The sequence below is a fragment of the Ranitomeya imitator genome, chromosome 4 (assembly GCF_032444005.1).
Source record: "Ranitomeya imitator isolate aRanImi1 chromosome 4, aRanImi1.pri, whole genome shotgun sequence".
Taxonomy (NCBI): Eukaryota; Metazoa; Chordata; class Amphibia; order Anura; family Dendrobatidae; genus Ranitomeya; species Ranitomeya imitator.
The window spans coordinates 646,486,167-646,503,319 of NC_091285.1; the positions used below are offsets into that span (position 1 = coordinate 646,486,167).

General features: G+C 45.4%; 1 protein-coding gene across 1 annotated transcript in view; it reads right to left on the minus strand.

The window, feature by feature from the left end:
- Positions 1-17,153, minus strand: part of DMTN (dematin actin binding protein) — a 59,429-nt gene that overhangs the window by 27,572 nt on the left and 14,704 nt on the right.

Below are 17,153 nucleotides of genomic sequence, written 5' to 3' on the forward strand. Positions count from 1 at the left end.
TCCACACACCAACAGCAAACTGACCAATGTAAGTCAATGTGCTTGTGCATATTAGTAATTTTACACCTGGGCTAAAGGTTCATGAGGAAAGCAACATTTTCATCTGTTTTGCGGATAGTGACACCCACGCGTTTCAAGCACCTTGTAGTGTATTGAATGCTTTTTTGATGGTGTGATGTTAGACATGGTGGATTTTACGATGTAATCTCACGATGTTAATTACTTATACATAAAGACACCGGAAAGAAATGGTATCTGATGATGTTCTCAGTAGTATGTTTTTATGGACCCTGACAAAGACCTCAAGCCTGAGGTAGAAACGCCTTGCTCAATAAAGTTGTTTTGTTAGTCTTAAGAGGATCTGTGCATTTTAAGCCACCAAGGTCCCACAAAACCACAACGTCTGTACAAGGCCTCCGAACTTGAGTCCTACAACCTTTTCCATTATTTTCATGTTTGTAAACTTGATGTTGGGAATTTGGACCTTGAGATTGGAAGCAGGAGTCGCAGTTGGGGTTGGGCAGGAGGAGTTGCAGATGGGATTGGGCAGCAGGAGTCACAGTTAGGATTGGGCAGCAGGAGTCACAGTTAGGATTGGGCAGCAGGATTCACAGTTGGGATTGGGCAGCAGGAATCACAGTTGGAGTTGGGCAGCAGGAGTCGCAGTTGGGATTGCGAAGCAGGAGTTGCAGTTGGGATTGGGAAGCAGGAGTAGCAGTTGGAATTGGGCAGCAGGAGTCGCAGTTGGGATTGGGCAGCAGGAGTCGCAGTTGGGATTGGGCAGGAGGAGTCGCAGTTGGGATTGGGCAGCAGGAGTCGCAGTTGGGATTGGGAAGCAGGAGTCGCAGTTGGGATTGGGAAGCAGGAGTAGCAGTTGGAATTGGGCAGCAGGAGTCGCAGTTGGGATTGGGCAGCAGGAGTCGCAGTTGGGATTGGGCAGCAGGAGTCGCAGTTGGGATTGGGCAGCAGGAGTCGCAGTTGGGATTGGGCAGCAGGAGTCGCAGTTGGGATTGGGCAGCAGGAGTCGCAGTTGGGATTGGACAGCAGGAGTCGCAGTTGGGATTGCGAAGCAGGAGTTGCAGTTGGGATTGGGAAGCAGGAGTAGCAGTTGGGATTGGGCAGGAGGAGTCGCAGTTGGGATTGGGCAGCAGGAGTCGCAGTTGGGATTGGGAAGCAGGAGTCGCAGTTGGGATTGGGAAGCAGGAGTAGCAGTTGGAATTGGGCAGCAGGAGTCGCAGTTGGGATTGGGCAGCAGGAGTCGCAGTTGGGATTGGGCAGCAGGAGTCGCAGTTGGGATTGGGCAGCAGGAGTCGCAGTTGGGATTGGGCAGCAGGAGTCGCAGTTGGGATTGGGCAGCAGGAGTCGCAGTTGGGATTGCGAAGCAGGAGTCGCAGTTGGGATTGGGAAGCAGGAGTAGCAGTTGGAATTGGGCAGCAGGAGTCGCAGTTGGGATTGGGCAGCAGGAGTCGCAGTTGGGATTGGGCAGGAGGAGTCGCAGTTGGGATTGGGCAGCAGGAGTCGCAGTTGGGATTGGGAAGCAGGAGTCGCAGTTGGGATTGGGAAGCAGGAGTAGCAGTTGGAATTGGGCAGCAGGAGTCGCAGTTGGGATTGGGCAGCAGGAGTCGCAGTTGGGATTGGGCAGCAGGAGTCGCAGTTGGGATTGGGCAGCAGGAGTCGCAGTTGGGATTGGGCAGCAGGAGTCGCAGTTGGGATTGGGCAGCAGGAGTCGCAGTTGGGATTGGGCAGCAGGAGTCGCAGTTGGGATTGCGAAGCAGGAGTTGCAGTTGGGATTGGGAAGCAGGAGTAGCAGTTGGAATTGGGCAGCAGGAGTCGCAGTTGGGATTGGGCAGCAGGAGTCGCAGTTGGGATTGGGCAGGAGGAGTCGCAGTTGGGATTGGGCAGCAGGAGTCGCAGTTGGGATTGGGAAGCAGGAGTCGCAGTTGGGATTGGGAAGCAGGAGTAGCAGTTGGAATTGGGCAGCAGGAGTCGCAGTTGGGATTGGGCAGCAGGAGTCGCAGTTGGGATTGGGCAGCAGGAGTCGCAGTTGGGATTGGGCAGCAGGAGTCGCAGTTGGGATTGGGCAGCAGGAGTCGCAGTTGGGATTGGGCAGCAGGAGTCGCAGTTGGGATTGGGCAGCAGGAGTCGCAGTTGAGATTGGGCAGCAGGAGTCGAAGTTGGGATCAGGCAGTAGGAGTCGCAGTGGTGGCATTCCATACATATCAGGCAATCTATCGTGTTGTACTCTGAGCACAATGGAAACATTTGGATTGTTGACCCATACCTTCCTCACCCATCCATGATGCAGACAAACACAATTTGCAGAAGAGTCTGGTCCCTGAAATCACACCTACGTGTGAACTCAGCCTACCCCTGATTTGATTTATACAATATCCAGCAATAAAAAAAACCTGGCGCCATGCTCCTTCGGATGTTGTATTACGCTTTTCCCCTGCAGAATCATTACTCCTAGGAGAGGATAATCAGTAACGCAGCACGTTACCATACAGTAGTACTTAAGCCACCGTAGCCCATAGCCACAGGGACTATGCAGTCTGCTTAACCGACGTGACTTCTCATTCTTTCCTAGTGGCACCAGATCCTGATCCTTCAAGCATTTTGTGAATAGTGAACTCTGACCTTCCTGTTGAACTTAAGGGGAACCTGTTTTGCTGAACACACTGTCTGATCTGCACACTGTAAAGAAGCCAAGGAGCTGATCAGATTCATATACAGCTTTCTGGGCCAAAAATGAAGTATTTTACTAGTAAATAGTGATGAGCGAGTGTGCTCGTTACTCGGGTTTTCCGAGCATCTGGGACATGCTCGTGTTTTATGTTTTTGTTGCCGCAGCTGCTAGACAGCCTGAATACATGTGGGGATTCCCTAACAAATAGGCAACCCCCATATGTATTCAGTCTGTCTAACAGCCGCAAATCGCGCAGCTGCTGCGACTCAAATAATCTCTGAGCATGCCAAAATACTAAAAGACCACTCGGGAAATCTCGAGTTACGAGCATACTCGCCCATCTCTACTAGTAAATTATTCAATTAACAACTCATTCTAGGGTTAGGAGTCCAGACCCACAATATCCGTTTGCTCTTGTTCCCTATAACCTTTTTGCCCTCGGAGTACTCAGGATTTAAAAGGTGATAGGTTCTCTTTAGAGCCCCAAAAAAGTTCAAGGGACTCATTCATTACTTTTTTGCACCTGTTTTAGTCTACTTTGTAGTGTTTTTCACCAGTTTTTTTTATTGTTTTTATTGTGACAAATTTATTTACGACTTTTTTGGTTTATTTTTGTTTTTTTAAACATGGTTTTTGTTTTTTAGATGTTTACGGCCGAATCAACAATTGCGACTTTTAAAAAAGTCTCAACATTTTTGTGCAAATCAACTCCAGTTCCCTGCGGAGAGATTTTTTTTTTTGCACTGCACACATTTTTAAGCAAATGTAAGAGATGCGTGTGACATTTTAACAGAACATGCAATTTTTTTTTGTTTTAAAAAGGCACAAAAAAAGGTTAAAGACAAAAATAAAGCGCACTTTAAAATTCATGAACCCCTATGCGCCATTTGGAACAATTAGGTGCAAAAATGTTAATGAATACCCGAAAACAAGGAGTAAAAGTGACTTGAAAATATGTAAATGATAAATTGGGCCCCAGTGTTTATTATTTTACATATACGGTCCACTTCTTTAACTAATGGCCCTTTATAATTAGCTTAGAATTGGTAAATGTTGATGGCGGCACATCGCCTGGTGTGAACGTGAAATGTGCCGCTAGCAATATGCAGAGGTGGCCGGTAACCTAAGCAATGAGCAGTAAACTAAAGTATTAAAAATCCTGCATTATTGAGAACAAAAAGCATTGAAAAGTTGTTAGTTTTTACAAGCACTAAGCAATTTGACCCATTTAAAAACTTAAAAAGCAATCTTTCAGGATGATTTCACCAGCAGTACGACTGCATGGGTCTTAAAACAACAATAAAAATGATACCAGTCTTGTAGTAATCAGATGTTCCAGCGCTGAGAAATCAAGCTTTGAAGCCACATGCAAATTAGTGCTTTGGGGGCGTGTCTATGACTCAGTGCACATTGACACGCCTCTCCAATGCACTTCCAGGCTAACTTGCATGTGGTTTCAAAGCTTGATTTCTCAGCGCTGGAACATGCGATTACTACAAGACCGGTATCATTTTTATTGTTGTTTTAAGACCTATACAGCCGTACCACTGGCGTCAGTAGTGAAGTTTCCCTTTTAGACCACCTCTTTAACAGCATTTCTAAATTAGCAGCATTTTTGCATCAAAATACACAACATTTCCCCTCGATTTATCAACTGTAGATTCTCTGCAGCGGATATGTTATCATTGAGAGAGGAGAGAATGACAGGTTACATGGGGAAAGTGAGAACGCCACCTGTGCTGCTGTCTGACCTCTTGCTCTTTTTCCGAGTGCTGTTTTTTCTCCCCTTCCCTATCCCATACACTTGTTTCCCTTCCCAGAGCGCAGACCATACAGGACGCACTGCACTTCCTCTCCCAGTGTATGGGACAATGAGGAGGAGATATCAGGGTAAAGGGGGGAAACAAGGAAAGTAAATAGACAGTGCAGAGGTGACACATGATGGTAACCATGGACCAAAGTATGGGAAATGGAGCCACATTGCTTCTATTATCCATATCTATATGGTCGGCATGTTTTTTTCTGCACACTTCATGTACAACATTAGTTCTATGGGGGAAGCGACATGGTGACCACTTTACATTTCTGAAATATCCAGTTTCAGATGCAGCTTATGTAAAAAAAACAGGAGATCTAGTCGTCAGCAGTAATTTGTGGGAGGACCCAGAAGAAAGTGTTTAATTTCCCTTCAGCGCCCATCAAAGGGGAAATTAAAGGGGTTTATGCGGGCTTGAGGTACCCGCTGTATGTGACTGTAGATTGGCGAGTCCTATTACACACATTGTCAGGCTTCCCCTCTATTGTCAGATTGAGTGGGCGGTCATGTGCATTTTGACTATCACAGGTGCAAGTCCCCTAAGGGGACTAAACAATCAAATAAAAAAAATAAAATAAAAACAGTAAAAAATGAGTATTCATTTCAAAACACCCCTTATTACCAATTTAAAAATAAAGAAAAAAAAAACTAAAAAAAAAATTGGTGTTATCACATACTTTCAAGTATAATCTATGAAAATATAAAATTAATTAACCTGTACGATTAAATAAAATAAAATTAAAAAGCCAGAATTGCATTTTTTTTACCAATTTAAATGCCAGCTCAGCAACCCCCTTAAAAAAAACACTGCTCCATTGACAATAAAAAAATAAAATAAATGTAGAGTAGTCAAAAAAAAAAAAAAATGGCGACACAAACCAATTTTTAAATTTCTACAAATTTACAAATTATTTTTCTACATATAAATAAAAGAAAAACAACTACCGGTATGTAAGTTTGGTATTTCTATAATCACACTGACCTTGGCAATCATTTTTCTAGGTGTATTGTACAATTTAATCCACTCCCCCCCCCCCCAAAAAAAAAAAAAAAATACAAACAAACAAACAAAAAACTAAACCTAAAAACTATGGTGCAATTGCAGTTTTTCATCATTTTGCCACACGTAGAATCTTTTGTAGTACGTTGTTTATTTTGTTATTCAAAACTGCAACTCGTCCCAAAAAAAAAAAACAAGCCCTGGTTCTTGGGGAACAAGATGAAGAGCAAAAACGAAAATTGGAAGGTAGGGATTAAATAAGACCAAAAAGAGTATAAATGAGGCAGTCATTTGCTTTAAAAAAAAAAGATACAGTTCTAAAATATTAAGACTATATGAAGAAAAATAATGGGCAGCATGTCTTAATCACTGAATTCAGGTGCTTCATTCATCCGCCCTGCCCCTGGTGTATACCATCCGGCTCCTCCTGCATTGTGCCCCCTGTAAAGTTTAGTGGCATATGGATAATACTATGGACATGTTTTTTAGGGTTCTTAGTTCAAGTGGAGGGGAATCTTAATCTATCTCTATATTTATATATATATATGATATATATATATATATGATATAACACTGCATTATATACACTGATGTACAGCCCCAATAGCAGTCCTATTATGTAAACTGAAATTAGATAAAGCACAATTTCCTATTTCATACATTATTTTCTCAGGATTTTTCCAGCATGGGGTTACAGCAGTACATGAAGCCTGTGTCCATGCACGCTGATGGGTTACACGTGGCCATAACACATTTCTGCCCCTTATCTCTGCACACCACGGGGCGCCCCACCCAAGTAGGTCACATGTCCTGTAAAACTATCATCTCAGCCCATCTGTGGAATCCTTAGATGACAAATACATTAAAAAAAAAATAATAAATAAATAAAAATTATATCTTAAGTACGATAAACAGTAACAAGTAATCAGATAGATTATTGTGCAAAAAAAAAGTGACCTTAAAAGGCTAAAACGAAGCTTCCTTAAGACACAAGGGGTTCATTATTTGGGATCTGCACACCTTTGCTGTATATTGTAACATTTGCTGTGGACCTCTATGTTACAAACCCTATGGTAGTGGATTGGGGGGTTAATAATACGTGCAGGAATCCGGCGATGAATAATTAATATGGAATAAAGTCACAATTTCCATCCATCAATAAAAGAAAACTGTGCACAGGGGTTAGATACAGACAGGAGATACAGGGCTAAAGGCTTAAAAATAAATCTCTCATTTGCGGCAATGGGGAGGTCATCAATGTATCTCTCGCACTTTATATTGTCACATTTGCTTCCCCCCGAACACACTTATAAGACACAGATCTGACATTATATATTGATTTACTCTATTTTTTCCCAATCACACCCCTATACGCATATATATGTGTCATACGTGTTCTTGTGCATGAGTATTAATACCCTATGATAAATATAATTTCTACTTGTCCTTTATTAATATTTGCAGTCTCAATGATTTAGCATGATATCCTCCTATTCCGCACCCCCTGTAGAAATATAGACCCCCTCCCACCTGTGGTTTCCTGTCCTTGTAGCCCACCCCGTCCTCCCAAGCATGGTGCACCTTAGTCGAGTGGTTTGATGTCTCTTGCAGGTGCAGTCTCTTTGTAGGGTCTGGTCTGTGCTTGCAGATATCCAGGCAGTCTCTCAGCGCCCCTCCCTGTACTCAGAAGCTGTGAACATTCTGCACAGAACCACCGTCCTGTCCAGGGAGGGGATTCACGAGGAGCATGGTGTGTCCCCTCAGATTAAGGGGAAAGAATGGCAAGCTTCGGAAATTTTCATGGCGGTGGCGTTGAAGAAAGTGCAACAGATGTGTGAGAAAGGAAGAGAGAAAGAGAAAGCGGCGGAGGTCAGCGGAGAGAATTAGATGGGGAGAGGCGAGATAACGGGAGGGAGGAGTGCAGAAGTGGAAACAACCTTCAATGATGAGAATGATGAAAGAGATATACTAATGGGACACGCTGCGTCTCCCGGGGACAAGTCACCGGTATTAGAATGGCCTAAGGGTTCTCATCTTTATAGGATGTACAAAAAGTTTCATTGTTGCCTTTAACGAGTGGTCATCATGGCCTCTTACGACTCATGGATTACTTGGGCCATAGTTTGGTCACTGTTTAAATAAATCAATAGTACATGTAAATTTAAGACATTATATTATATATTATTACAGAGGGGAAAATAAGTATTTGACACTCTGCCGATTTTGCAGGTTTTCCCACCTACATAGAATGGAGAGGTCTCTGATTTTTTATCGTAGGTACACTTCACCTGTGAGAGGCAGAATCTAAAGATAAAAACCAGAAAAATCACATTGTATGATTTTTACATAACTAATTGCATTTTATTGCATCAAATAAGTACCGTATTTTTCATAATATAACACGCAATTTTTTTCCCACAAATTTGAGGGGAAAATGAGGGTGTGTCTTATAATCCAAATTGTAGCTGCGGTGGAGCTGTATTCCAGGGTCGCTGCTGCTGGAAGCTTCTGACAGCGGCAGGAGTCGGTCGATGGCTGTGGGCCCCAGGCCGGTGCGACAAGGTATTCGGCAGTGCGGGGGCTCTACCAATATTTTCTGAAAGTCCGAAGCCCCGCAGTTTCCACACTCTGCTATGTGGCGGACTCCGGGAAAATGGCGGCCTTAGGCAGCATATGCGAAAATTGGGATCTCAATTGGACATGCATCGCATCCAGCGGGCAATTTCCCGGAGTCCACCACATTAGAAAGTATGGAAGTACAGGGCTCCAGGCTATCACAAAATGTTGGTGGAGCCCCCACACCATTGAACACCTCATCATACCAAGCTGAGGCCCGCAGTGATGGCCCAAATGCTGCCACCACTGAACACCCAGTTCTACCAGCCTGAAGCCTGCAGCAGCTGCTACCTCCACCAGCAGCGACCCTGCAGCATGGGACCCTGCTCCACCACCAGGTAAGCTAAAGCAAAAGCGAATAATAATAACACCCACCATTTTATTGGACAGCGGAAGTCAGAGGTTGAGGGGTTTAAATAGCCAACTGCCCAGTCCAAGGCTCTCAGGAAGGAGACAAAACCAGACAAAAATTAACCCCATAGCTCCCTAATTTAGTGGCACTAAAATTCCCAGGAATAAAACAGGACTCTCGTCAAATGTTGCCTGCAACAAAGGTGTGGCCTGGCCTGAAGCAGAAACAGAGGAGAGAGGAACGAGCACAAATGTTACAGTAAGGCCGGAGTCACACTAGCGAGGAATACGGACGAGTACTATGCGATAAAACATCGCATAGCACTTGGACCAGTATTCCCCTATGGGGCAGCTCACATCACCGTTTTTTTCCGAGTACGGTGCGATATACGCTGACCACGGCAATGGAGGAGATGGAGAAATTCATTTCTCCGCAGCTAAGCTCCGATCCGCTCTGTGTGAGAGGCTCGGAGCACAGACTCATGACAACTCGGCTCCCGCTCGCAGCAGAGCAGGAGCCGAGGGTCATTGGCATCTCGCATCCAAAGCAATACGCTAGTGTGACCCCGGCCTTAGAGTCTGACTTCTGGGACCCAACTGATACCAAAATGGGGGCCTCAAATTCTCATGTAAACGTAGTTTTCGTTGAAAAAGAGGAAAAGTTGCGGTGAGTGATAAGTAGAACTGACTCCTTCATCAGGACCCCAAATTGATGATTGACATTTTTTTATTTTTCCCGACATGGAACCTAAAGAAAAGTGCTGCTTTTTAGATGGATGGCTATCACATGTCAAACAAAACAGGATAAGTACCGTAAGTAGAATATTTATGATATTTGAATCTATTTTCGCTGAATAGGCGTTTTTCTACAATAATCTTGGCCAACCAAGTCAACAGTTTCTATTTACTAAGGTCAATGTATCTGGGCTCTTCTGACAACACTTACCCAAGAATATCGGAGAACAGGGCAAATTCCTTCAAGAAAACTACACGATATGTATATGCCTTCCACTCTCAGTGGTTTGAAGGGTTTATTCCCATCTTTAGAAGTTCTCACCTATCCAAACAATAGGTGATAACTGGTTTGATGGGGGTCCAACTTCCGGGACCTCCACTGATCCTGAGAACGGGCCTAGAGGGGTGTGTGCGTCTGGCCACCACTCCTTCCAGATGGTTCTCCGGATCAGAGGGGGTCCCAATGCTGGGTTCCTGATTTTCATCTATCCTACAGATAAAAGTTGGGAAGACCCTTGATCACCAAGAATAGAAAATTGTGCCATTAGATAATGATAGTAGATGCATTCTTGAAGGACGTCGGTCATACAGCTTCCCTTATTGCACTCTGAAGCGGTAACATTTCAGAGAAATCCTTATTTAAAATTGTGCCAGGGAACCGGGAGAAAAGTCAAGAGGGCGGCTTCCTGTCAGCCGCTTCCTGCCCGGCTTAGCTTGATTGATAGGTCTCTTCCTAACACAAATATTAATGATGATCTTGTTTCTTGGGAACTGATAACATAGGAACACATTATTAATTCTGCAGCTGCACCACTACATCCAAGTCAGTATGAGAGATTAATGTCCAAGCCAAAATCCAATAATAAGGAAAAACTCTGTCCAGACTACAGAGGCCGGGCCGGTATAGGTCATATTTTGGCAAGTGATGTTCTACACCTTCTCACTATTCCTAGGTGGCCACACAACGTCTTCTTCCTGTCTACCTCCACACCAATAAAAATGTAACATAACATAGTAACATAGTTAGTAAGGCCGAAAAAAGACATTTGTCCATCCAGTTCAGCCTATATTCCATCATAATAAATCCCCAGATCTACGTCCTTCTACAGAACCTAATAATTGTATGATACAATATTGTTCTGCTCCAGGAAGACATCCAGGCCTCTCTTGAACCCCTCGACTGAGTTCGCCATCACCACCTCCTCAGGCAAGCAATTCCAGATTCTCACTGCCCTAACAGTAAAGAATCCTCTTCTATGTTGGTGGAAAAACCTTCTCTCCTCCAGACGCAAAGAATGCCCCCTTGTGCCCGTCACCTTCCTTGGTATAAACAGATCCTCAGCGAGATATTTGTATTGTCCCCTTATATACTTATACATGGTTATTAGATCGCCCCTCAGTCGTCTTTTATCTAGACTAAATAATCCTAATTTCACTAATCTACCTGAGTATTGTAGTTCTCCCATCCCCTTTATTAATTTTGTTGCCCTCCTTTGTACTCTCTCTAGTTCCATTATATCCTTCCTGAGCACCGGTGCCCAAAACTGGACACAGTACTCCATGTGCGGTCTAACTAGGGATTTGTACAGAGGCAGTATAATGCTCTCATCATGTGTATCCAGACCTCTTTTAATGCACCCCATGATCCTGTTTGCCTTGGCAGCTGCTGCCTGGCACTGGCTGCTCCAGGTAAGTTTATCATTAACTAGGATCCCCAAGTCCTTCTCCCTGTCAGATTTACCCAGTGGTTTCCCATTCAGTGTGTAATGGTGATATTGATTCCTTCTTCCCATGTGTATAACCTTACATTTATCATTGTTAAACCTCATCTGCCACCTTTCAGCCCAAGTTTCCAACTTATCCAGATCCATCTGTAGCAGAATACTATCTTCTCTTGTATTAACTGCTTTACATAGTTTTGTATCATCTGCAAATATCGATATTTTACTGTGTAAACCTTCTACCAGATCATTAATGAATATGTTGAAGAGAACAGGTCCCAATACTGACCCCTGCGGTACCCCACTGGTCACAGCGACCCAGTTAGAGACTATACCATTTATAACCACCCTCTGCTTTCTATCACTAAGCCAGTTACTAACCCATTTACACACAATTTCCCCCAGACCAAGCATTCTCATTTTGTGTACCAACCTCTTGTGCGGCACGGTATCAAACGCTTTGGAAAAATCGAGATATACCACGTCCAATGACTCACCGTGGTCCAGCCTATAGCTTACCTCTTCATAAAAACTGATTAGATTGGTTTGACAGGAGCGATTTCTCATAAACCCATGCTGATATGGAGTTAAACAGTTATTCTCATTGAGATAATCCAGAATAACATCCCTCAGAAACCCTTCAAATATTTTACCAACAATAGAGGTTAGACTTACTGGCCTATAATTTCCAGGTTCACTTTTAGAGCCCTTTTTGAATATTGGCACCACATTTGCTATGCGCCAGTCCTGGGGAACAGATCCTGTCGCTATAGAGTCCCTAAAAATAAGAAATAATGGTTTATCTATTACATTACTTAGTTCTCTTAGTACTCGTGGGTGTATGCCATCCGGACCCAGAGATTTATCTATTTTAATCTTATTTAGCCGGTTTCGCACCTCTTCTTGGGTTAGATTGGTGACCCTTAATATAGGGTTTTCATTGTTTCTTGGGATTTCACCTAGCATTTCATTTTCCACCGTGAATACCGTGGAGAAGAAGGTGTTTAATATGTTAGCTTTTTCCTCGTCATCTACAACCTGTGACGCTGTAAGAATCTGGCTGCACTCGGATGTCACCCGAGTGCAGTCCGATTAGAGCATGTATATTCAAACGGAGAGTGGACCCACTGGACCGTGATGACGAACCCCTCTCGGACGAGCTGACCAGGTGGACCGCCCCCTATACAGGGAGAGTTAGGGGCAGGCCCGTGAGGGACTATCGCCACGGAAGCTGGAGGGTCGACTGAGAACAGATGGGAACACAGCAGGCACAAAGGGAAAGAGGGAACAGAAAGGAAATACTGAGACAAGGGAGAAGATGGGAACGCTACAGAGGCACGGAGACTGGCAGGACAATATGGAGAGACCGAGGCTGACGGGAGCAAGGAAAAGATATAGGAGCCGGGCAGGTACTGCAGAGGAAAAGGAACTGAAGGAACAAGGCAGGAACACAGGAAACAGGCAGGCACTGCAGAGGGTGGAGGAGACCCAAAGTCAGAGAGCTAGGAACGCTCAGAGACCACAGGTGGCCAGAAGCACTTGTAAACACAAATGAACATCAGGCACAGAGAAGCAGCAGGAAGCAGTTTACATAGCAGCATGGGAGCTACTTCCGGGTTACAGTCCTCCAGGATGACAGAGAGGACAGGAAAGAGCGCCAACAGAGGAATCAGATGTGCGCACGCGCAGAGCTGAATGCGGCGCGCGCGCGCACCCGGCGAGCTGCAGTGGGAAGAGGCGGCGGCAGCAACGGCATGACAGTACCCCCACCTTTACGCCCCTCCTTTTTAAGACTAGAAAGAAACCGGGACAAAATACGAGGAGCCCGAATGTTCTCTCGAGGCTCCCAGGACCTCTCCTCAGGACCAAAACCCTTCCAGTCAACCAAAAACAAAGTTCTCCCTCTAAGTTTTTTCATGGCTAAGATGTCCCTAACCTCAAAGACATCATCCTCGGAAACAGGCGAAGGAGAACAAAGGTTAGAAGAATGAAACTGATTAAAAACTACAGGTTTAAGGAGAGACACATGAAAAGAATTAGAAATACGCAGAGAGGCAGGCAACTTAAGTTTGTAAGAAACGTCATTAATACGAGACAAAACTTCGAATGGACCGATATAGCGAGGACCCAGCTTATGTGAAGGGATTTTGAGACAGATAAATTTAGAAGAAACCCAAACCTTGTCCCCAGGATGGAATATAGGAGAATCAAGACGTCTTTTGTCCGCATGTCTCTTCATCCTAACTTGAGTCAACTCAAGGGCGGACTTGGTCTCCTGCCAGACCCTGGAGAACTCTCTAGACAGAAGATCAGCCGCTGGTACAGTAGAGACAGGAGGAACCGGAAGAGGAAGACCAGGATGTTGACCGTAGACGATAAAAAATGGAGATTTGTTAGTAGCTTCGCTGGGATGGTTATTGTAAGAAAACTCAGCCCATGGCAGTAAGTCAGACCAATCATTCTGATGAGAATTGGAGAAATGGCGGAGATAAGTTACCAAGGTCTGATTAGTACGTTCCACCTGGCCATTGGACTGTGGATGGTAGGCCGAAGAAAAATCAAGCAAAATGTTCATAGATCTGCAGAGGGATCTCCAGAAGCGGGCGGTGAATTGAACACCTCGGTCAGAAACAATATGTAAAGGAAGACCATGAAGACGAAAAATATGGTGAACAAAAATCTTTGCCAATTCGGGAGCAGAAGGTAAACCTGGGAGAGCGATGAAATGAGCCATCTTGGAGAAACGGTCCATGACCACGAAGATGACGGTGGAACCAGAAGAATGAGGCAGATCAGTGATGAAATCCATAGATAAATGTTGCCACGGAGAGGAAGGTACTGGCAAAGGATGTAGAAGCCCAGAAGGTAGTTGCCTGGGAATCTTATTCTTGGCACAGGAAGGACAAGAGGCGACAAAACTTTGGACATCCTTAGACAACGTTGGCCACCAGTAAAAACGAGAGATCAAACGAAAGGTTTTTTTGAAACCAACATGTCCAGCCAGTTTGGAGGCATGACCCCAAAGTAAGACACGTCTCCTGTTCCCTTCAGCGACAAAGGTCTTACCCGGAGGCAACGAAGTAAGAGAGACTGGAGCAACTGTGATGACTCTGGCAGGATCAATGATGTGTGCAGGCTCGTCCTCCAAATCCACCATCTGGAATGACCTAGACAGAGCGTCGGCTTTGGAGTTTTTATTTCCTGGCAAAAAACGAAGTTCGAAGTCAAACCTGGCGAAAAACAAGGCCCACCTGGCCTGCCGAGGATTAAGTCTTTGCGCAGAACGAATATACACCAGATTCTTGTGATCGCTGTAGATTATAAAACGATGTAAAGCCCCTTCTAAGAGGTACCGCCACTCCTCTAATGCCAACTTGATTGCCAACAGTTCTTTATCACCGATGGAATAATTTTTTTCCGAGGAGGAGAAGATCTTTGAGAAAAAACCACAAGGCACAAGACGACCAGAAGAGGATTTCTGCGAGAGCACAGCTCCAGCTCCAATTGCAGAAGCATCTACTTCAAGGATGAAGGGTTTATTGGCCACTGGACGATGAAGAATAGGAGCTGAGGCAATGGCTTGCTTGATGGACCGGAAAGCCTCTTCGGCCTCAGACGACCACAGATGAGGATTGGCACCCTTCCGAATTATGGAGGAGATTGGAGCTGAAAGAGAGGAAAAGTGAGGTATAAACTGCCGATAGTAGTTAGCAAATCCAAGAAATCGCTGAATTGCTTTCACTCCAAGAGGACGCGGCCAGTTGAGCACGGCAGAAACTTTTCCCGGATCCATACACAAACCAGCGTCGGAAATGATGAAACCCAAGAAGGGTAGAGATGACTGTTCGAAGACACATTTTTCCAGTTTTGCATACAGCCGATTCTCTCTCAAACGCTGAAGTACTTGCCGTACATCTCTTCTGTGAGTAGACAGATCTGGAGAGAACACAAGGATATCGTCCAAGTACACTACAACACAGGTGTAAAGTAGATCCCGAAAAACATCATTTACGAACTCCTGGAAGACTGCGGGTGCATTGCATAAACCGAAGGGCATAACCAAATATTCATAATGACCATCTCTGGTATTAAACGCAGTCTTCCACTCGTCACCAGAACGGATACGGATCAAATTATAAGTTCCTCTGAGATCCAATTTGGTAAAGATTCGTGCTCCACGCAGACGATCAAAGAGTTCTGGTATGAGAGGAAGTGGGTACTTGTTTTTGATCGTGATGGTGTTGAGACCCCGGTAGTCTATACATGGGCGAAGAGAACCGTCCTTCTTTTTAACGAAGAAGAACCCAGCTCCTGCAGGTAAGGAAGACTTTCGAATGAAGCCTCTGGCCAGATTCTCTTGAATATATTCGGACATGGCTTGCGTCTCGGTAGGAGACAATGGGTAAATACGACCCCTAGGTGGAGTAGAACCAGGAACAAGGTCTATCGGGCAGTCATAAGAACGGTGCGGCGGCAAAATCTCCGCTTCCTTCTTGTTAAAGACGTCCGAGAAAGCGCAATAGGCAGGAGGAATTCCCATGGATTCCGAAGCAGACCAAGAGGAGGACGCAGGCTTGACGGGAAGCAGGCACCTGTTCAGACAAGACTGTCCCCACCGTAGAACATCTCCAGTACGCCAGTCCAGCGTGGGTTCGTGATCTCTCAACCAAGGAAGACCCAAAAGGAAAGAATGAGACAAAGAAGGTAAAACATAAAAGGCCAGTTTCTCACGATGAAGTGCTCCAATCTGAAGTTCGACTTCCTCCGTAACCAAGTTGACGGTCTCCCGCAAAGGCTGACCATCGACAGAAGCTATTTGTCTAGGAGTCTCCAAGGGTCTAACAGGTATCCCAAGCCTGTTAACAACCTCGAGCTGAACAAAGTTCCCAGCCGCTCCTGAATCAAAATAAGCCTCCAGAGAAAAGTGATGGGAACCTAAATGAAGAATAACAGACAAAACCAGAGGCGGAGAGGAATCATAACCACCTAGGAAGGCCTCTCTTACCTGTCCTAGGCGGATGCGTTTCCCGACTTCTGAGGACACGCGCGTAAGAGATGAGAGGCACTGCCGCAGTAAAAACAAAGACCTTGTGCGAGTCTCTCTTTGCGGCGTTGCTCAGAAGACTTAAGGCGATCGACCTGCATGGGTTCAGGAGAAGATGAAGAAGCCACCGGGGCTGCTTGAGAAAAGGAAGTCCCTCGAGCAACAGTGGTCTGGCGAAGAGATCTCCTCTCTCTGGCAAGCTCACGAGTGCGCTCCTGAAAGCGCAGATCAATGCGTATGGCCAAGGAGATAAGATCATCCAAAGAGGTGGGAGTGTCCTGTCCCGCCAACTCATCCTTAATCCGTGAAGACAAACCACGCCAAAACGCTCCAACCAAAGCCTCATTATTCCACCCAAGGTCTGAGGACAGAGTCCGGAAACGGATGGCGTACTGGGCTACTGAGAGAGTACCCTGGTAAAGGTTAAAGAGGGACTCAGTGGTAGAGACCAGACGACCAGGTTCATCAAAAACCTTACGGAAGGTATCCAGGAACGGATTGAGTTGGGAGACCAAAGGATCATCACGCTCCCAGAGGGGATTAACCCATGCCAAAGCCTCACCCTCCAAATGGGATACTATAAAAGCAACCTTAGCTCGGTCGGTAGGATAAAGTAGCGGAGACAATTCAAAATGCAACTGGCATTGATTAAGAAAGCCACGGCACGCTTTAGAATCCCCACCATACCGAGGAGGTCTAGCAAGTCGGGGAGAGGGTTGTGGCGCAGAGACAGGAGTGGAACCAGAGGCCACATTCTGGAGGGAGCGAAGCCGATCATTAATGGAGGCCATAAAATTCAAAATATGGGACCGAGTGTCCCGTTGTTGACCTAGCTCCTGCTGAAGGGCAACCAACTGCGGAGCAATACCAGGATCAGAAGGCTGTAAAGCCGCTAGGCGAGACTCCATATTCTTTAAAAATGACATGATCCTAGTCTGGTTTTCACGCAAAAAGAGTAACTCCTTTTGAGTGGCAGAGACTCCAGCGGGGTCCATGGCCTGATGTTACTGTGACGCTGTAAGAATCTGGCTGCACTCGGATGTCACCCGAGTGCAGTCCGATTAGAGCATGTATATTCAAACGGAGAGTGGACCCACTGGACCGTGATGACGAACCCCTCTCGGACGAGCTGACCAGGTGGACCGCCCCCTATACAGGGAGAGTTAGGGGCAGGCCCGTGAGGG